Source organism: Crocuta crocuta, unplaced genomic scaffold, assembly GCF_008692635.1.
Source record: "Crocuta crocuta isolate KB4526 unplaced genomic scaffold, BGI_CrCroc_1.0 scaffold55, whole genome shotgun sequence".
Taxonomy (NCBI): domain Eukaryota; kingdom Metazoa; phylum Chordata; class Mammalia; order Carnivora; family Hyaenidae; genus Crocuta; species Crocuta crocuta.
Genome location: NW_027530512.1, coordinates 4,348,632 through 4,370,036, shown reverse-complemented (window position 1 = coordinate 4,370,036; position 21,405 = coordinate 4,348,632). Strand labels below are relative to the sequence as shown.

The 21,405-nt window shown below is 43.9% G+C and overlaps 1 protein-coding gene and 1 non-coding gene across 4 annotated transcripts in view; one reads left to right on the top strand and one right to left on the bottom strand.

Moving 5' to 3' along the window:
- Nucleotides 1–6,033: 6,033 nt before the first annotated feature.
- On the bottom strand, nucleotides 6,034–6,140 carry LOC144234081 (U6 spliceosomal RNA). Its single transcript, XR_013335858.1, has one exon. It is a non-coding gene; the product is annotated as a U6 spliceosomal RNA (small nuclear RNA).
- A 9,218-nt stretch (nucleotides 6,141–15,358) lies between these two features.
- Nucleotides 15,359–21,405, top strand: part of FUT8 (fucosyltransferase 8) — a 309,441-nt gene continuing 303,394 nt past the window's right edge. For all 3 annotated transcript variants that reach the window (XM_077767165.1, XM_077767167.1, XM_077767159.1), the window contains exon 1: nucleotides 15,359–15,540. The gene's annotated coding sequence lies outside the window, so the exon portion shown is untranslated. The remainder of the gene's footprint in view (nucleotides 15,541–21,405) is intronic.

Below are 21,405 nucleotides of genomic sequence, written 5' to 3'. Positions count from 1 at the left end.
AAAGGTAGCAGCTGGAGACCATGTCAAATGAACCAAACAGATAAAGGTTAAAGGAGTTTGCAACTATTCAATATGTAGGTGTTGAGCACCTATTACATGCTGTGTTTTGTTTTAAGGACTGAGACTAAACCGGTTAGCAAAACAGAGAAAACCCTTGGCTTCATGGATCTTAGGTTCTAACAAGACAAGACAAAGTGTAAATGATGCAGAGTGAGGTGATTTGTTTAGATAGGAGATCAGGGAAGACCTCTCTGATAAGGTGGCATTTGAGTCAAAATCTGTAGAAGAGGAAAGAGCACGTCATCAGTATACCTGGAGGAATTTTCCAAGCCAGCTGAATAGTGCAAAGGCCATGTGTGCTTGGTGTGTTCTAAGGACAGGTAGGCCAGTGTGGCTGGAAGGCAGTGAGCAAGAGGGCGGGGATAAGCGATAAGGTTACAGAAGTGGCGATTATGTCACAGAGTGCCCTGCCCACCACGGTGAGGACTTTGGATTTTATTATGAAGCCCTTGGAAGGTTTTGAGCAGAGTAGTAACATGATCTGACTTACATATTGGAAGGATTTCTTTGTGTGAGGACAGACTCTAGGAGTGCAAGAAGAGAAGCTTGAGGCCCCTGAGCAGGCACTAATCTGGGGGCGGAATGATGGTGGCTTGGACCAGGGTAATAGGACCCAAAGGGGGTGAGATAAGATTGGATTCTGAATGTATTTTGTAGACAAGATAGCTAAAGTATGGGGCTATGAATAAAGAGAGAAATTAGGAATGACTCCAGAGCTTTTGGCCCGATCTCAAGCAAGGTTTTACATTCATGGGAGGGAGTGGCCACTTCTGTTTAAGATAATCAGAGGATTAATGAAAGACCCAAGATTTGAGCTGTACTTTGAAAACCTAGTAGAGTTTTGTGGCTTTTATTTGGCTTTTAACTTCTCTCAGTAGTTTTCCAGACCCCATCCCCCTACCCCAATCCCACTCCTTTGTTGTCTTAACAGCCTCTATACCAGGGAATTAGGAGCCCACACAGCAGTATCCAGAGGGAAGCTCATCTTGATTCTTTAGGCCAATCATCGGCACTCCTTGCTCTTGCCAGTAATTGGTTTAGAAGTGGGCTGCATTAGAAGTGGGAAGCATGTACTACAATCCTGGGCAATGAAACATAAAAGAGAATTCTGCAGAAGAGACTCCTGGGAAATTCTGTAAGTCTGAGATGCTCTGGAGTTGAGATGTTGTTGTAATGAAGACACAGTGCTTGAGATGCTGTCACCATCTTGCAAGCATAAAGGGGGAAGCTTAGGTCAGTGGTCAGCGAGTACGAGTGGCAGATCGGGAAGGTTAGAGACACCATGTTCCTTGAGGACAGCATTAAGCTGCTGGAACAGACAACCCTGGAACAGCACCACCTCTGGACTTCCAATTCTGTGTGATTAAAAAAAAACCCAAAGAACCTCTTTATCATTAAATACTTTTGAGTTGTGTAGTTTGTACTTGATGTGGAAAGTGTGTCATTTTAGGTAAGAATAAAGATCATGGATGGGAAGACATAGCAAAAGCAAAGACACTTTGAGGCAAGACTTTCTTTGAGAAAAGAAAACTCAAAGCAGATCTAGGGAAGAGTAGGTGGAATAATTTGGCATTCACTCACAGACTCATTCAACAAATATTTGTAGAGCCCATACTATGCACCAGGCACTGTTCACCAGGGCCTGCGTGCTGCAGTGAATAAGGTAGACAGGATCCTCCTTCTCATGAGGCTTATTATCTTATGGAGGGAAAATGGGTGACAGTGTTGGAAGCACAGCAAGAATGATTTTAGGAAGTTCTATGTGTGATGAAGGAACTAGAACATACTGATGTGATAGGAAGTGACTAGGGACACCACTTTAGTTTGGGAAATGGTATGTTCAGGAGGCTTAGAGAGAGAAAGAAGCTGGCCAGGCTGAGAAAGTGAAATGAGGGGCGCCTGGGTGGCTTAGTCGGTTAAGCGTCCGACTTTCGCTTAGATCATGATCTCGCGGTTCGTGGGTTCGAGCCCCGCATCGGGCTCTGTGCTGACTGCCAGCTCAGAGCCTGGAGCCTGTTTCAGTCTGTGACTCCCTCTCTCTCTGACCCTCCCCTGCTCACGCTGTCTCTCTCTCTCTCTCCTAGAAATAAATAAAACATTAAAAAAAAAAAAAAAGAAAGTGAAATGAGGCTGGTGTGGCTAGCGTCTCGGGACAGAAGAGAAAGAAGAGGAGAGAGAGAAGCAAGGACAAGGCAGGCACAAAGAAAGGATTATTGGAGCGTAGGAAGCAGGAGCATGATACAACCTGTTCACACTGGTGCGTCTGTGTGGTGGCATCATGAATGGACCCAAGTGGAGGACCCAATGCTTACAAAGGACTGTAAGTCTGGGAGGGCAATCACTGCCAGGTAACTTCCTTTCATTTCAAGGACCCGAGCTGCCATCATGGCTCATTTGAGAATTTCAGGCACTGGAATAAGGTCATTAGGGCAGTAGTATTAGCAGAGGCATTTTTCTCTGCTGAGTCATCCACTTAGTCTTCCCTGCTCCTTCTTGTAGAAAAAAAAGTTGCTACAAAAAATAGCGCCAATTAGAAATAAGGTGATTCCTCAGGACGCTGGTCACTTTAGGTTAGGAAAATTCTAGGACAGAGCTGTCCAAAAGAAATCGAATGTGAGCCACATAGGTAGTTTAAAAATTTCTAGCAGCTACATTTAAAAAGTTAAAGAAAATAAAAAGATCAAATTAACTTGAATAATATATTTTACTTGAGCCAATGTATCCAAAATATTATCAATTTAATATGTAATGAATATAAAAATCATTAGTGATCTATTTTTTTTCTTTTCTTTTCCCTAAGTCTTTGGTGTAGGAATATGGTCTGGGAAGGGAGGCCATGTCAGGATGGAATGCTGGATTTGGGCAATGGCTTGGTGCCTCTGTTGCCCTGCTCTAGATCCATTCTCTAAAAGAGATATATTGGGAGCACCTGGCTGGCTCAGTTGGTAGAGCATGTGACTCTTTATCTTCGGATTGTGAGTTCTAGCCCCACTTTAAGCATAATGCCTACTTTAAAAATGAATACATGAATGGATGAATTTTTTAAAAGAGATGTATTTGGTCAAAGGGCATTTCTAGGACTCTTAATTATTTTCCTAATCAATTATATCCATTTATAATGCTACTCACCATGAATAAAGGTGTCAATATCACCAGCTTCAGATTTGGGAATTCATATTGTAATTTTAGAGGGGTTAATTTAGTAAAATACTTAATTTAGTAAAATTAACTTAGTAAACTTGGTGAGAGAAATGCTGTACTTCTTTTAATCTGTTTCTCTTTGATAACTAGTAGCATTAAATATTTTTCACACATTTATTAATATTTTTATGTGAATTATTTTATTACAAGTCTTTGTTCCAATATTAGCTGAAGTCTTATCAAGATTCTTATCAAGTGTGTCTAATTCTTAAAAAAATGTTTTTTTCAACGTTTATTTATTTTTGAGAGACAGAGATACAGAGCATGAGCAGGCAAGAAGCAGAGAAAGAGGGAGACACAGAATCCAAAGCAGGTTCCAGGCTCTGAGCTTTCAGCACAGAGCCCAGTGTGGGGCTTGAGCTCACCAACCATGAGATCATGACTTGAGCAGAAGTCAGATGCTTAACTGACTGAGCCACCCAGGTGCCCCAAGTGGTGTCTAATTCTTGAGATAACAATGTCATTAATTTTTTTGTTTATATTTTTTGTAAATATATCTTCTAACATGTTGTTTGTCCTTTATTTTGATGATTAATTTTGATTTATTTATTTTTTAATGTTTTATTTATTTTTGAGAGAGAGAGATAGAGAGACAGAGCCCAAGTGGGGGAGGGGCAGAGAGAGAGGGAGACACAGACTCTGAAGCAGGCTCCAGGCTTTGAGCTGTCAGCACAGACCCCAATGCAAGGACTGGACCCATGAACTGTGAGATCATGACCTGAGCTAAATCAGAGGCTTAAATGACTGAGCCACCCAAGTGCCTCTATTTTGGTGATTTTTATCATGCAAAATTTCTTTTCTGAAATTTTCATGTTGTCAAGTACTTCAGTCTTTTCTCTATAGTCATACTATATTCATGAAGTTCGTTATCTTGTGGAGGAAGGACAGGTGGGAATGAAGGAAACATGACACAAATAATTTCAGGAAGTTGTAAGGGTGATGAAGAGAAAATACAGTACATTATTATGACAGAAAGGCACCAGAAGGGCCTTCCCACTAGCACCTTGATGTTTAATCCTATTTTCTTCTAGACTTTATAGTTTTAAGCACACTGAAGTCTTTAAATAAAATAGAACTTGGGGTACCTGGTTGGCCCAGTTGGTGGAGTGTGTGACTCTTGATCTCGGGGTTGTGAGGTTGAGCCTCACATTGAGCATAGAGATTACTTATAGATAGATAGATAGATAGATAGATAGATAAAATGGAATTCATTTTGACATACAGTGTAAAAGGTGAATGTAAATTCTTTTCTTCCTCCCAAATTGTTCATCAGTTTTCCTCCACCATTTTTTAAAAAAAATATATTTTTTAATGTTTATTTTTTTTGAGAGAGAGAGAAACAGAGTGTGTATGGGGGAGGGACAGAGAGCAAGGGAGACACAGAATCTGAAGCAGGCTCCCGGCTCTGAGCTGTCAGCACAGAGCCCGACACAAGGCTTGAACTCCTGAACTATGAGATCACGACCTGAGCTGAAGTCAGATGCTTAGCCAACTGAGACACCCAGGCACCCCTTCCCTCTACCATTTATAGAAAAAAATCTTTGTTTATCTTATTGTATTGTGACATCCTCTTAATATACTAAAATTTTTATCAAAATTAGGATGCATTTCTGATCTTTCTATTGTATTCCAGGAATCCATTTATTCTTACACCAAGACTTCACTATCTTACTTATATTGTTTTATTGGTTTTACTTTTGATAGATCTTGTTCACCCTCCTTATAATACCTCCTTCACTCTCCTCCCCCAACACAATTTTCTTTCTTGCCTGTTTAAAATTTTCCTTTCTCTCTTTTTGTCATATGTTTAAAAACATCCTTCTGTTTTTTTTTTTAACAAGAGTCTGCAAAATCTATAACTTAAATTATAGGAAACAGATATTTATGTAATATTTCAGCTTCCTATCCAGGAACATCTAGTTTTCCATTCATTCACATCTTTTCAGGCAATGCAGAAGGTTTTGTAGCTTCCTTTGTAAAGAAATGTGTGTACATGTGTATATATGTTTGCACACACATATAGTATCTTAGATTGGGTTTCCTAGAGACAGACTGAGATGGAGAGTTGTCTCAGGTTTTCACAGAAGGGACATGTAACAAACCAGCCTGCAGTGTGATTGCAACTGGGTCCTTAGCTCGTTGGGGTATAGGAAGGAAGGGGATGGGGACTGGAAGAGATGCTCTGGAACTGGAATGGTACACAGAGGTTTAGCAATTTACAAAAACAATCTTTGGATGTGTCAGAATGCTCAAGTCAGCCTAACAGTCACATTGTCCCTCCTTAGATTGGCCTCAGGGATGGCTGGGCTATCAGGTGATGGTTAGTATTGCCTAACTGCCTTTCAAAGATTTATACCATGCATGATCTTCTCATAACAGATAGTAATGCTTGTTTCCCCCTTGACAATATGGGAAATTATCAAGCTTTTTGGTCTTTGACAATATGGAGATGAAAAATGGCATTGGTTTGGTTTTTGTTGTTTTTTAATTGCTAAGTGGCTAGGTNACTGTTTTCCAGAGGGGCTGCACCAGGTTACATTCCCACCAAGAGTGTAGGAGGGTGCTTATTTCTCCACATCCTCGCCAGCATCTAGAGTCCTCTGATTTGCTCATTTTAGCCACTCTGACCAGTGTGAGGTGGTATCTCAGTGTGATTTTGATTTGTATTTCCCTGATGAGGAGGGATGCTGAGCATCATTTCATGTGTCTGTTGGCCATCTGGATGTCCTCTTTACAGAAATGTCTGTTCATATCTTCTGCCCATTTCTTCACAAAAATATGGACTGCTTCATGAATTTGCGTGTCATCCTTGAGCAGGGGCCATGCTAATCTTCTCTGTATCATTCCAATTTTAGTATATGTGGTGCCGAAGCGAGCACTAGATTTTTTTTTTTTTAAGAGAGCACACAAGCAGCAGTAGAGGGAGAGAGAGAGAGACTCCTAAGCAGGGTCCATGCTCTATCTCACAATCCTGAGATCACCTGAGATCATGACCTAAGCAGAAACCAAGAATTGGGCATATAACCTACTAAGCCACCTAGGCGCCCCCCACTCCCACCCCTGTTTGGGTTTTGAAGTGCTTTTCTCTTTAAGAGCGAGGTTGCGTTTTCCATATGTTCAAGAGTCATTTGTACCTCATTTTGAAACTGAAGCATGATCTGGACTTTGTATCCAATTCTTGCCTTGTAGAACCAGAGCATTCCTTTTATATCTCCATAGCTTTTGTATCAGTTTAGGTTCATTTTGATTGCCAGTTACCTAAAACCCTGACTCAACTGACCTTAGCAGTAAGGAAAATCTTTTATCTTACATGATACCATGTCCTGGGATAGAGTAGTTCTATAGTTGGCCAATTCAGCTACTCACCAACGCCATTGAGGTGACTGGTCTCTCTGTCTTTTTGATTGCCACCCTGATTTGATTACCCCCTGCTCACAGGACCGCTGTGTCATAGCCAGGCATCCCATTGAGGCAATACAGGATCTAGTAGAAGAACGGATGTTTCTTAGCATGAGCCACTTTTTAAAACGTTTCTATTTATTTTCAGAAAGATTGAGAGAGAGTATGTGTGGGGGGGAGGGGGGGAGGGGCGGAGAGAGGGAGAGAGAGCATCCCAAGCGGGCCCCATGGTCAGTGCAGGGGTGGGAGTGTCCAACATGGGGCTCAAACTCATGATTCATGAGATCATTACCTGATCTGAAACCAAGAGTAAGGCGTTTAAACGACTGAGCCACCAAGGCACCCTACCATCAGCCTCTTTTTAAGAACGTGGAAACTTTTCTTGAATTCCCCTCTTAGAAAGTATGCTCTTAAATCTCATTAGGCAGACTTGAGTTTTATGCCCGTTCCTAAACCAATAACTGGCAAAGAGCCTGCGACCATCGTATTTGGCTCATGTGAATCAGGATTTTCCCTTGAATTATAATGAGTAGGAATGGACCCTCTGTTGTCCCACCCCCTTCTCAAATAATTAGGGCACTGGACTGGTTGCAGGGAGACATCAACTGTGATCGCCACAACTTTGCATGTGGTATTCCCTTTGCCTGATAGCCCTCCTCCACTTATCCTCCCACCTAACTACCATTTGTCTTTCAAGTATAGGCTGGGGTGGCTGGGAGGTAACCTTCTTTGCCTCCCCTAGGGTGGGGGGTTAACTCCCCTCCACTCCTATGGCAGCCTGTGCTGCTCCCATTACACTGCATTGTAACTCGGGCTTTGTTGCTCAATCTCCTGCCACAACCCAGCTCCTTGAGGGCAGAGACTGGGTCTGATTTGTTTCCGTAGCTCTAGCCCCTAGGACAGGGCATGTACAGAACACTTAGCTCATGCTCGTTGAATGAAATCCATTTGCTAGTATTTTATTTTAGAGTTTCAAGTCCAGATTCACAACAGACCAATTTATAAAGTTTTGTGTTTGTGAATGATTGGTCTGCTGAGATTTGGACTTCGGATTATCTTTTCCACGTATAGCCAACTGAAGAGTTTGTAGAATAAATTATTTAATTTGCAGAGTATTGATTCCTTAAAAGTCCAGAAGTTCAACAAGTGTTTCCTGAATACATATTATATGTTGAGCTCCATCTCCCATTTGGCTCTTTCTTTATACAAGGGTAGTGTGAGAGCTGGTCTCTGAATGTGTTTATGCCTTAAGACAGCATTTTTCAAACTGTGGGTCACGATCTGTTCATGGGCAGTGAAATCAATTTTATGAGTTAAAAACCATCATTAAAAGGAAAAAGAAGGAATACAATAGAGTAGAACAAAATGTATCAGAATGCATCATTCTTGGTAAAACTTGGTAAAACTCTCTGGTCATCTGTGTGAACAGGAAGCCATAGATGTGCTTCCTTAAATAAAAAGTTATTTTCACTTGTTTGTTGTTGCTCCTGCACTGTTGAGACTTAGGAGAAAGATAAATGTAATTTGTTTCTATAATGTCCTGGGTCAAGATATAAAATTTATTTTTTATTATTGGTGACAGTCAAAAAAAGTTTAAAGCCAGTGCTTCAAGGGCCAGTATGTTTTCCTTCCTCTTTCTCTTTAAAGTACATGTTTTTCTACCCCTAATGTCTGGACTCCCTGAAAAGAGAGAAAGATAAGGTTTTGGGGTTCTGCTTCCCTCCCCACACTCCTGCCCCAAGCCAGCCCCCGTGTGCCCCCAGCCTTAGATTGGTTAGCCTGGAACAGACTTTAGAGTCAGAGACAGAAATTCAACCCGAGGCTTCAGGACTCATTATCTGAGCAGCCTTGGGCAAGTCACTGGACCTTTCAGAACATCTGTTTCTCTTTTGTGAGGTGAAGATAACAATACTTGTTCCACAAGCCGATTAAGAGGACCCAGTGAAATATGTGCAAGTCGTGTGTTGTTTAGCAAACTCCTTCCAGTTTCTCAGAAAGAGTCCATGGGTTAAAAAAATTCTGTCTCCTGAGAAAGGAGGAAAGACCTCAAGGAACGACCCCTTAGAGAAAGTTAAGAGGGGCTCCCAAAATACCCTGGGGCTGCAGATATTTGAATAAAAAAAAGGGGGGAGGGTAAATCAATGGGGAAAAGTCAGGTTCTTCCACTTCTCTAATGAGCAGTAATTTTTAAAATTTCTCCATGAAGCACACTGCCGAGGGTACTGATGTATGCTGCTATGTTCCCTTTTCATAAACAGTTGGAGAAAGGTAATCGGACTGTGTCCCCCCTCTATCTCTTGCAGGAGGTATGCTGGGGGACACCCAGCCTGAAGAGCACTTGTGTTGGGCATTGTGGCTGGAGGGTGAGGTAGGGTGGAGTAGGATAAGGTAAGAACAGGGTGGGTGGGGAGCTCAGAGGAGAGAAAGCCAATCAGAGTATTGGTTGTATCTTGAGGGTCATTCCTCACACATCTGAATTCTCTCCTCTGTGACTATCTCCCAGCAACTGTGGACAAGTTGGGCATAGGCTGTCCTTCCTGCTCATTTTCTCCAGCTATGAGCAACCCACTGCCCTGTAAAACTCCCTGCCGCCTTCACAGCCTGGGTTCTTCTGTAGTCAGCTGTGTGAACAGGAAGCCATAGATGTGCTTCCTTATATAAAAAGTTATTTTTACTTGTTTGTTGTTGCTCCTGTATTGTTGAGGCTTGGGAGAAAGATGCTCCTCCACATCCCAACGCACAAGCGCGCGCGCGCGCCCACACACACACACACACACACCCTCTGAGAGAAGGTAAGCAAGATGGGAAGTTGGTTTGCCTGGGCTGGCTGTTGGGGAAGTGGAGGCTGATACCCTGCCTGGGATTTGTCTTTGTCTCAAGACAATGCCAAACAAGAGGAAATGGAATTCCAGGAGTTTTAGGTAAAGACTGGGGGGGGGGTCCCCAAGAATCCAATGGTTCTTTGCTTGTTTGTTTGGTAATTGTTTTCCAGTGGCTCCATCCTTACGGAACGCCGTCCAGAATCATGGCACCTCATTCTCTGTTCTCTGACACATTTCAAACCAGCCTTGGCCCTGAGGGTGCCAGGGTTCACCAGCGTGCCTGGTGGATGGAGGTGATAAAGCAGACAGGGGTAGTTATACCTACTGCCAATACAGGGAGAGAGAAAGACCTCAGCCATCCATGAAGAGCTAGAGCTTGCTCAATCTCCCCTGCACACCTGGGTGTGTCCATTTGCCCACATTTGCCTCTAGTGTGCTTTCTTGACAGTTACCAGTGACCGTGAAGTAACCAAGTTCAGTGGCTTTTTCTCGGGCCTCATCTTCCATCTGGCAGCCCCTCTTTCTTAAATGCTCACCCTAGTGAGCTAATTCTCCCCCTACTTCTTCGACAATTCTTTGTTTCTGTTTCTTTTTTTTCTTCTGGTTTGCAAATTTATAATTCCCCCAAAACCTGTCGTTAGACCTTTTCTTTCTTTATTTTCCCTCTCTCTGGGCAAATTTTCTTTCTTTTGTCGCTGACCAAGTAATATTTTGTTAAGACATATTTTCTTTCAAGAATGGTAGCTAGCTTAGGCTAAGGGAAGGTTTACATTACCAAGTGTCTACAAAGCCAAGTGCAGAAGCGAGGGTAGGTTTCTGCTGGGGCTGAATCCAGGGTTTCATAGGCTCCCAGGAAGGCAGGCAGAGTTGACTGAAGTACTGGGCTGTTCCTCTCTCCTTGTCTGCTCACGTCCTGATTCCTGGTATCTCTTATCTTTTCCCTCCTCTCCTTTCTTGGGCTATCATCTTGCCTGAGGCCTTCATGACCTCATTAGTGATTTCCTTACTATTGGTTGTATTTTAGTCCAAGCTATTTTATTTCAACCGTATCCCCTCTGCCTTGGGTCCCACACTTAAGAGGTCCTCCTTTGGCCCACTTTGGCCCTACTTCTCCACGGGGTAAGGAATCTATGGGGCCAATGGGATGTTCCCACCCCAAAGCCCCTGTTCCCCTTCTAGACCCTCTTTTCTGGGCCTTTCTCTGATGTACATTCTTCTGAGGGCAGAGTGTACCACTACTGTACTGATCTGCCCTGAAAGGTGCCTAAGAGGTAGTTGTTGGTTGGGGAGAGGTAGGGTGAGGAGGGAGTGGGGATGTGGATGGAGTTTGGACATGTCCATTGAATGTGCTCAGGGCCCCTTGCCATGCGGGACAGAGCTTCAACTGAGAATGGGCCAGGGGCCGGGGACCAGCTTTCCCCCCAGCATTCTACCCAGCATGGAACTCAGAGAAATTCAGTAATTCTATATTTGAACCTGGCCTTCCACATTGTTAAGAAGGTTCAAGTATGGGGCTGTGTGTGTGGAACTTTTTTACTTAATGGTTTGTTAGTTTGGTTTATAGCTTTTTGACATGTGGCATCTGGGTCTCCATTTGTACTCGTGCCCTGGTCCCTGCAGACCCCAGGGGCAAGTCTGTATTTCATTATGGCCAGTTTTGTTTTAAACAAATATACCCCCTAAACAAAGCTCTGATTAAATCATTGCCTGCCTCAAAACTTTTGATAATGACTACTCCTGCTTACTGGGGAGTAAGTGGCTGTGGCTGTTCATTATTTTGGATCGGAAGAAATTGACAGGTAGGACCTGCCTTTCATCAGAAAAAGGCTCAGGCCAGGCTTGAGTTGGCAAGGGAACAGCTTGCTGCTCAGAGCTCCCTGGGAAGGCTTGGAGGACAGAAGCTGGGGCCACCTGACAACCAGTCTTCAGAGTCTCAAGCAGAGATGTTATAAACTCATGCAGATAAGGGTCGGAAAATCAAAGGCATTTCTAAGGTAAGCTATCAAGAAGTGGCCAGTCTGAAGCTGTGGAGGAGGGCAGGGAACACACGCAGATAAAGCAGACTTGATTCCCAGCGTCACTTTTTGCCTCTGTTCCAGATTTTTCAATAGTTCCCATGTGTTGGAACTTGTCCTAGCCTAATTCACGGAAAGCTTCTAGAGGGTGGGCGTGGACAACAAGAACAAAGCTTAATATTTAGCAGTACTTGGCGATTTCTTCTTCTTCTTTTTTTCCTCTCAACATTTCTTTTTCTTTTTCTTTTTTAAGTATTTGCAGCAGTTATTTCTCTGTTCTTTTTTTTTTAATGTTTTATTTATTTCTAGGAGAGAGAGAGACAGCGTGAGCAGGGGAGGGTCAGAGAGAGAGGGAGTCACAGACTGAAACAGGCTCCAGGCTCTGAGCTGGCAGTCAGCACAGAGCCCCACGCGGGGCTCGAACCCACGAACCGCGAGATCATGACCCAAGCGAAAGTCGGACGCTTAACCGACTAAGCCACCCAGGCGCCCCTCAATATTTCTTTTTTTATTTTTTAAGTGCTCTCTATGCCCAGTGTGGGGCTTGAGCTTACCACCCTGAGGTCAAGAGTCACATGCTCTACTGCCTGAGCCAGCTAGGCACCTTTTGGCAATAGCTTCTAATGAGGAAGTCAGAACAATACTGAGCACACTCTGTTGATAATCAGTCTCCCATTGAATATCTTTAAAGTGACTGAATTTGGGAGACAGTCCATTTAGACCAAGGAGAAGGGTAAGTGGGAGGAGCGGAGTCGGGAGAGGTGGACTAGGGCAAGGTCACATCCCATAACCTCCCCTGCACTTCCGACGCGGAGTCAGGTGCTCTTGCTGGAGAGAAGATGTGGGACCGAATCCAGGCTAAGGCTTCCTTTGGGCACGGCGCCACCTGCCAAGGCAGTGCCACCTGCGGTATTCTCATTCCCAGATGTACAAGGATCAAGAGCTTCATGGAGGAGCTGTGGCTGAGCGTGGGAGAAAATAGGTAATTTTAAAAATAGGGAATATGGAGGAATGTGTGTATTTTAGAAGAAACCTCGAGTTTAAGACTAAAAAAAAAAAAATTGTATGCACAGCTTTCCTGGACTTCAAAAATAGGTGTTAAGGATAGATTCCCCCAAATCTGTCCACCAGGCTGGACTTTCACATAACATTATTTTATCTCAAACTCGTTGGTATAGCCCTAATGGAGGGACATCCTGGCAGTTTGGAAGGGATGCTGATGACCTAAGTGGGCTGTCTTGTGAGGAGCCTGAAGGGCCCACTCCCCCAATGCTCCTTATACCAATGTTCATCAGAACCACCAGGCCCTGCTTGTTCCAAATCTATAAGATTTTTTCCCCCTACTTCCCCAAAATTATCTCTTGAAAGCAACTGTAGTAAGGCTCTTACTTTTCCCAACAAAATCACAAATAATTTTTTATATTTTAAAATTTAAATAAGCTACTCTAGCTTTACCAAGGGAAAATTTTACCAAGGGAAAATAAAACCCCACTTGCAAAGGTTTAGGCACGGGCAAAATTAAGTTAAAATTTTCTCCATATTAATTTAGGGATAGTAATAAAAGCAAAATGTTCTAAAGGTTACATCAATTGGGTCCTGGCCCCCCTCCCTCCCCCCAAAAAGCCTGAGAGTGAGTCATTTGAGAAAAGTGTAATAAAGACACTGTTTACAAAGCGTGGGCTGGGCTTAGACAAAGGGAATGGCGCCCTACTCTTGGTTTGGTAACTGCAGGTACCATTAGCACCAGTAGGTCTAAAAGAGTGGGGGAGGGGGCAGAACCAGGTAAGGGGACCCAGAAAGAAAACTGATGGAGAGGGCAGGCTCACAGGAAGGAACCAGAGAAATAAATATGCGAAGCTATCTGCCTATCCTCCCAGACGCTGGAGGGCAAAGGGATCCCACCGATGCAAACCCTTGTGGCTCAGCCTCCTGGGGAAAATAGCAGGTGGAGAAGGGTAAAAAGCGGATCTGAGGAGCAAACGGAGCAAATCCAGCATCCATCGGAGACAGCTCAGGGACTCGAGTGGCCGTTGTGTGTTTTCACCAGCACCGAAGAAAATAGTAAAGCGATTTGCTTTTCTATCATCTTGTTTATATTACCCTGGAATATGTATATAAGAAACATATTGTCAAGAAAACGTTATGGGGGCGCCTGGGTGGCTTAGTCGGTTAAGCGTCTGACTTTCGCTTAGGTCATGATCTCGCGGTTCGTGGGTTCGAGCCCCGCGTCGGGCTCTGTGCTGACTGCCAGCTCAGAGCCTGGAGCCTGTTTCAGAGTCTGTGACTCCCTGTCTCTCTGACCCTCCCCTGCTCACGCTGTCTCTCTCTCTCTCTCTCCTAGAAATAAATAAAACATTAAAAAAAAAAGTTTTAAAAAAATAAAAAAAAAGAAAACGTTATGGTTTTGTATCAGGGGAGGGGAAAGGAATCCTATGCCCTATGCCCAGTTCTATCGAATCAAGTCTCACTCCGGAAGGGCCCCAGACATGTGAACGTTCAGCAAGCACTCCGAATGACGAATGACGCACATCTAGCTTGTAGAACGGCTGAGCTACAGAACAAAAGGGCGAGTGGTAGCAGTTATGTGGTAAGGAACGTGAACACTTATCTATGTTGGGAAAACAGCTTTACACCAAGTATGGACACATGTAGACAAGGAAAGGGCAGACAAATAAGAATACTTCAGTCAGGGAGTTCCNCACAGCAGAGCTTATTAAATTAAAAAACTTCTAAGAAAAGTTGGAGACGGTAAAACATTAGGTCACCACAGGGTCTGACCCCAGTCCCAAGTTGTGTCTGGAACTTAACCATGGGATCTAAGTTCTCTTGGTCCCTATAAGGGCTACTTGGAATCTTACAGTCTCTCCCAAGCCAACTTAGTCCTGAACAGATACCCAGAGGGAACATCTGTGGCCTGAGAGAAGGTCAGTCAGATCCTGATCTGGCTTCACAGGACCCCACAAGTAGTACAGATGGGCAGGCAGCCACTAGTGACAATGATCCACCTTCTCCTGCTCCTGGGCTGAGCGGTTGAACCTTTGGGACTTGGGCTGAGAAGTCCCCTTCTATTGCTTTCCCTGTCAGCAGTTCCCAGACAGTGAAAGTTATCTGCCCAGGGACGCCTGGGTGGCTCGACTGGTTAAGCGTCTGACTCAGGTCATGATGTCACGGTCCATGAGTTTGACCCCGCGTCCAGCTCTGTGCTGACAGCTCAGAGCCTGGACTCTGCTTCAGATTCTGTCTCCCCTTCTCTCTGCCCCTCCCCCACTCACACTCTGTCTCTCTCTCTCTCTCTCTCTCAAAAATAACCGAGGGGGGGGGGGAGAGAGATAGAGAACTACCTGCCCAAGGTAACTTTATGCTGCAAAAGAAATAATCCTTGGGGCTAGAGACAGCAAAGCTGCACTGGAAGTCTCCCAGGCAGCCTGGCTCTTATCTCTACAGAGGCCCTCAGCTGAGCCCTCTGTCTCTTTTTGAGGTCTTCTTCCTTTGACTTATCTACCAGTGACCTGTAAAGCTCAAGATGGGGTTGGGGTCAGAGTGGGGAAGTGGTCAGGACTGGCCTGACTTCCCCGCTGAGGCCAGTGAGCTGCCTGCAAAGCGGATGTTCAGCTTGTAGGCCTTGGAGTAGGGAGAGAAGCCCTCTCTAACTCCAGAAGTCAGGAAATTCTCATTATATTCCATGTAAAGAGACCCCCAGTGTTTTCTGGGCTGACACTGAGAACGACTGTTTATTTCTCAGCAATGCTTGTCTGAATTGGCAAGCTTGGACCGGAGCAGGGAAAAGCAGATCCAAGACAATCATGTGATGGAATTATACCTGCTGAGATAAAGAACGGTGCGGCTCCCCAAGCAAACATTCTTGCAGACTCTGCATTGCAAACTCTGGCTCAGGAGGCACTGGGCTAATTTGTCTTTTGCCAACTAACAGCAAATGGAGGAGGGCAGAGCCTGGCAGCTTCTGCAGACGCCTGGTGATTCGAGGATCGCTCAGACCACTCCCCTTCCCCACTGCTGTCCTCCCACGGAGGCCTAAATAACAGGTATGAATTTGCTCCACTTTGTCAAGGAGCAAATGTTTATTTTTCCAAATCAACTGAAATCAAGCTCTGAGCCCCCATCTTGGGCTGACTGGGGTTGGGGGGGGTGGGAATCCTTCAATATTAATTATTGAAATTCCCTCTTCCTCTCCTCTGGGCAGCACGAAAATCCAGGGGCCTACTCAGTAACAGAAGAATGCAGCAGGGGTCTGAGAGAGTCAATAAGATAGACACCATTATTAATTTCTTCTTTTGTTACAAGATGCAACTATTGGGCTAAAAGGTTTCTAATATTAGCGTCTACTTTGCCTGCAGGCTCTGCTACAGGCCCTTGCCCGAGTTTTCAAGTTTTCAGTGCCGTGTCATTAGAGATTGTTCCTGAGGTATTAGGTATGGGCCGAGTCTGGGATGGCTGGAGGGTGGAAGGAGACCTTCCCCCAATAATCTGGATCAGTGTCTTCCATTCTTCACTACAGATAATTACTATTTGCTCCTTCCCATGAATATAGTCACATAAATAGTTAGAACACCCTCCACCTCTCCTCAGATTTCTGCCACTAAGACCTTCCTACAGAGGGAGCCCTGACAGCCAGGTGCCCATGGTCTCCCCAGACCCTACTGTTGTGCCTGAATCGCGAGTCCCAGAGACCTCCAAGGAGCCGGCACCGATGCAAATACAAAAGGGTCTTTATTACAAGCTCTAGCTCACCCGCCTACGGGTGTCGTGGCAGCAAGGTGAAGCGAAGAACAATAGCGAATAGGGTTTTTAAGGAGTAAGGGATGGGGGTGTTACAGTACATGTAGCATCATCACATAAGCACCAATTACAATTACAGCTTTGACCATTCAGTATCTGTGAGGTGTTCATTACTTTTGGTGGGACCCAATCATGACTCTTGAGAATCCTTTGAAAATGACCAATTATGAGGGGAGTTCAAAGGGCCCACGTGGGGTTCAGGCAAGCGCTGAGAAATTGGCTAGTTTGTATCTGCAGTTCCCAGCCTTGACTCAGACCATAGGAGTGTTTCTTTTTTCTTTTTGATTAGCTGAACTGAGGGCGGTCTGAGGATGGCTTTGGCCTTGAACAGTCTGAGGCTTTTCCTGGGACTGGGACTGGGGCTACGTGCAGCCCGAGGTTTCTCTTAATGGAGGCCTTAATTTTTGGCTCTTCACTACACCCTCCAGAGCCCTGCTCAAGAGACACAGGTGTCCACCGTTTGAGGACACCTCCCCTTTAATGTCCTTCCAGGCTTGCAGATTTCAGCTCTGTCCCTCATCCAGGAAGCCTCAATCTCTCTCCACCCATCCTCTGGGGCACCTCCAGCTTAATTCCTTTTTGGGCTTGACCGTTGAATTGTAGAAAAGCTATTAGCTAACTGCTGCCACTGGCCGAGACAAAACCAAGAGCCGAGATGGCTGAACACAAAACCTTATCTGATTTGTCATGCGAGATGGCCAGTGAAGAACAGAAATTGTTTTTTCTTTTAAAAAATTTCTTATGGCAGAAAGGGAAATAAGCCTCCTTTTATTATCATGCCTGAAATTCTGCCACCGGAGGCACTCCTTTGGGTGGGCTGTCCTTGTCTCCAAGAGATCCTAAGATGTGTCGCTAGTTCCTTACNGTCAAGGCCTAGCTCTGTCCCAGTTCACCTTTGCGTCCAGTAACTGGCTTTGTGGTTGGTTGTATCAGGTGACACTGACCAGAAAGTCTTCTCTTCTTTCTGTTGAAGATAAGCTTGCAAGTTTCCTGAGGTTTGTTAGGGTGGGGCCTCCACATCCTAGGCAGGTAACAAGATGGGGTGGGGTGATTAGCTCCGATATCAAACCACATGGGAGTTATTGCCGCTTTGTAAGAAATAAAGACTTTCAAGGCCACATTTAGAACGAGCTGGGAATGAGAACACAGGTTCACGTAACTGGCAGAGGCCTCAACTCACACGGTCAGGGGCAAGACTGAGATAAAATTCCGGTCAGGACTGCCAAGAAGCAGTAGGCATCTCTAGGGTCCTATCAGAATTAACAAGCTATAAGCAGACTCCAGTTGGAATCAGATTCCTTCACTTACTATCTGTGTGACCTTGGGGACATATAATGTGTGCCTCAGTTTATTATTCCCTAAAGTGGGGATAATTACAGCCCTACTCCAGAGAGGTGTTGTAGGGGATTTGTTAGTATATCTCAGCACTCAGAAGAATCCCTCGCACATAACAAGTGTTGTATAAATTTTAACTGTTGTGGTTACTCTTGTTGCTGTTCAAAGCCAGGTGGATCTTAGAGCCAGGAACTTCAGGCAAGCCTTTGGAGCTGCAACTAGAGATAGTTAATTACACTTGCTCCCAGTTTTTGCCCAGGGCTATAGATGAGATAACAGCTATAAAATACACAGAGATTCCCTGGGTGGGGCAGAATACCCAGATTCATTACTAGAACCCAGAGGCTTTTACTTTGGGGCATTGCAGCCTAGGACCCTGCTCCTACATTGTTGAAGTATACCCTGGGGGTGTCTGGCTGGCTCAGTCAGGAGAGCTTGCTTACTAAAAAAGGAAGAAAAAAAAAAAAAGGAAAAGGAGGAGGAAGAGGAGGAGAAATAAGCCCTTAATGGCCATAGGTTGAGGGGCTTTAAAAGGCTTTTAGGTCCCAATACATCTCCATCATGGACTTGCCTCAATGCCTGGAATTATCTCCAGCGCTTCTGGGATTCTGAAGGGGTTATCCTGTCTGTCGCCAGACTGTGTGTGAATCCTGACTGCACTCACTAGCTGAGAATCTTGGAGAAGTTACTTAATCTGTTCACCTCATCTTGCTTAACTGTAAGAGAAAGACTAATAATAGTACCCTCTTTATAGAATGTTTGAGAATTACATGACATAATGTGTAAAGGTTTAGCAAAGTGCCTGGTAGACCGTCAACACTGGGTCTACTTTAACAACTGGCAGTGATGGAGGATTTGACTAGACAAACTCTCAGTTAGTGATTTCATAGTTATTAATCCGCAAATACTTAATTTTTACACATTGTATAATAAATATTATTAGGTATACAAAAGTGCTGAAAAGGTAACATAGTGAGCACCTTTATACACACCATTTTGATTCAATAATTGTTTTATTCAAGACTGCCATTTTTGCTGTTACTTGTGGGTTTTGTATAGTTACTTTGCTGTTGTGTGGGTTTATATTTTTCCCCTCAATCATGTGAAAGTAAGTTGCAAACATCATGACACTTCACCCACCCCTAAATACTTCAAGATGTAGCTCCTCCGAATAAACAGATTCTCCTACACAACCACAATACCATTACTACACCCAGAACAATTGACAATGATTTTTAAATATTACCTAATACTGAATCAATATTCACACATTTTCTGTTGTCCCCAAAATGTCTTTTAATGTTTTGTTTCGTTTTGTTTTCCAACTACGAGCCAATCACAGTTCACGCATCCATTTTGTTTGGCTGTATCTCTTTCAATCTAAAATATCCTCCCCACCATTCCATTCTAAAGGACACTGACTTTCGAAGAGCTCCGGCTGTCTTACAAAGTGTCCCACATTCTGGATTTGTGTTACTGTTTGCTTGTAGTGCTGTGTTCAGTGAATATTTTCAAAAAGGTTGAAAAAAAGGTGGAGCTTGAACTGGAGTCCTCAGGCTGTCCCAGGCACACATAACCCTATTGCCCATAGGAAATGAGGGAGGAAACAAAAAAAAAAACAAACAAAAAACCCAACAAAAAAACCCAACAAGGCATGTTCATTTTTTTTTTTTTAACTCAAAACCTATTCAACAGTAACTTCCCATTTCCCCTCCCCCCCTCAGTCCCTGCCAACCACCATTCTACTGTCTGTATGAATTTCACTACCTGAGAGGAATCATACACTATTTGCCCTTTTGTGACTGGCTTATTTCACTCAGCATAATGTCTTCAGGGTTCATCCATGTTGTAACATGTCAAAATTCCCTTCCTTTTAATAGCTACATATTACTCCCTTGTATGTATACATCACTTTTTGCTTATCCATTCGCCTGCTGACCGACACTTGGGTTGCTTCCATTTCTTGGCTATTGAATAATGCTATTATGGACATGGGCATACAAGTACTTGTTCACATCGCTGCAAGGCACACTCACTTTTACCTGTTGTCCTGGGGCTTGGCCTCCTGCGGCTTCTAGAAACTGGTAACTTTAGAAATCAAGTTTTCCTTTTCGTCAGTCTCTCCCTGTTACCAGAGTCTAACATAAAATGACGTTAGCAGTTTTGTCATTTTCAGGAGCTTCTAGGCGTCTACAGCAACAAGAGGAATTTGGACATCACTCAGAGCAAATATTTCTATACTGCTTCCTGTGGCAAGTGTATTATCATATATCATATATATCTGTATTATATAATAATATAAGGCATGAGAAGCTGAAAGCTCAAAGCTTTTAAAGCCACTAAACGTAAAAGGCCAGAGATGCTCCCCTTTTTGTTTTTAAAGTTTAATTATTTGAGAGAGAGATCAAATGCAGGAGGGGCAGAGAGAAAGAGAGGGAGAGAGAGAGAGAATCCCAAGCAGGCTCTGCACTGTCAGTGCGGAGCCCGATGTGGGGCTCAAACTCACAAGCTGTGAGATAGTGATCTGAGCCAAAATCAAGAGTCAGATGCTTAACTGACTGAGACAGCCAGATGCCCCCACAGATGCCCTTTTAAATCAAGTTAATGAATTTTTAATCTTAAGCTCCCATACTTTAGGGAGCTCCCTTATTAAAGGTATTTATTCCAAATCTCCAAATTCACATGCGTGACTTATATTTAGCTACCCATAAACTATGAGAGGAAGCAAGGCAAAGCAGAACAAATGAACTCTGAACTGGATGATCAGGAGATGGGATCCAGTATCTGAGTGCTACTAGTAACCATGCGACCTGGGACGAAGCCTCAATTGTACTATAAATGCTTCAGTTCTTTCATCTGTCAAATGGGAGGTTGGCTTATAGCCATCAAATGCTATCATTGCCTGAGCTACATTTTACTTACTTGCAGAAATCAAAAATAGGGGGACAGGTGAGGAGAAGGGAAAGCCCTGAAGTCCTAGCTTCTCCACAAATGAGTTGGGTGATCTTCCGTAGATCCTTCCATTTTAGAAGTCTAAACTTTCTCACTTGCAAAATGGGGATGATAACTATTGCAGGGCAGTAGTGAAGATTATAACTAAAGAAGAATGGTCAAAGGGCTTCGTATTTTTAAGGTGCTATGGGGCCACATGAGTGTGGTTATATGGAGGATTTTAAGCCATCAAGAGTGCTGCAAACGTCAGGGATTACTACAGAAGTAAGGGCACTATTCTTAGCGACTCTACAAACTCACAGTAATGTACACTAAAATAGATTATGATTTCTGCTGTGCCTCTCTTCCCAAGAATCCATTCTCCTTTGGAGCTGGGTATTTCCTTCAACTGCTTTGGATGTTTTGGTAGATCCTCCCCCATCCTTCCTTTATAAACGTTCAACAGCTGATTGAAAATGGTTTCTTTGTTTTGCTCTGGAACTTGTTCCAGCATATCTTGTTTCCACAGCCCTCCAGCCTGCCCATGGAGCTTTGGTTCTGCCAGTTGTGATGAGTCCGAAGGTCTTTGTCAGTTCTTTTTAGTCCTGGAACACTTGATCAGCTAGTTGGGTTGCATGTCACTTTAACCACTGAAGAGCTGCTGAAGAGCAGGTTCCCAGGGTTGGCAGTGTTTTACAATCTGCAACTGAATTATGATTATTTCAACAAGTGTTCTTCACCAGAACTTTAAATAGGCCTTATCAACATTTGTTCGGGCTTCACTTTACAACCACCCAATCCTCTCTTCTAAGGAACTCCTTGTATTTCCGGATCAAAAGGAGATT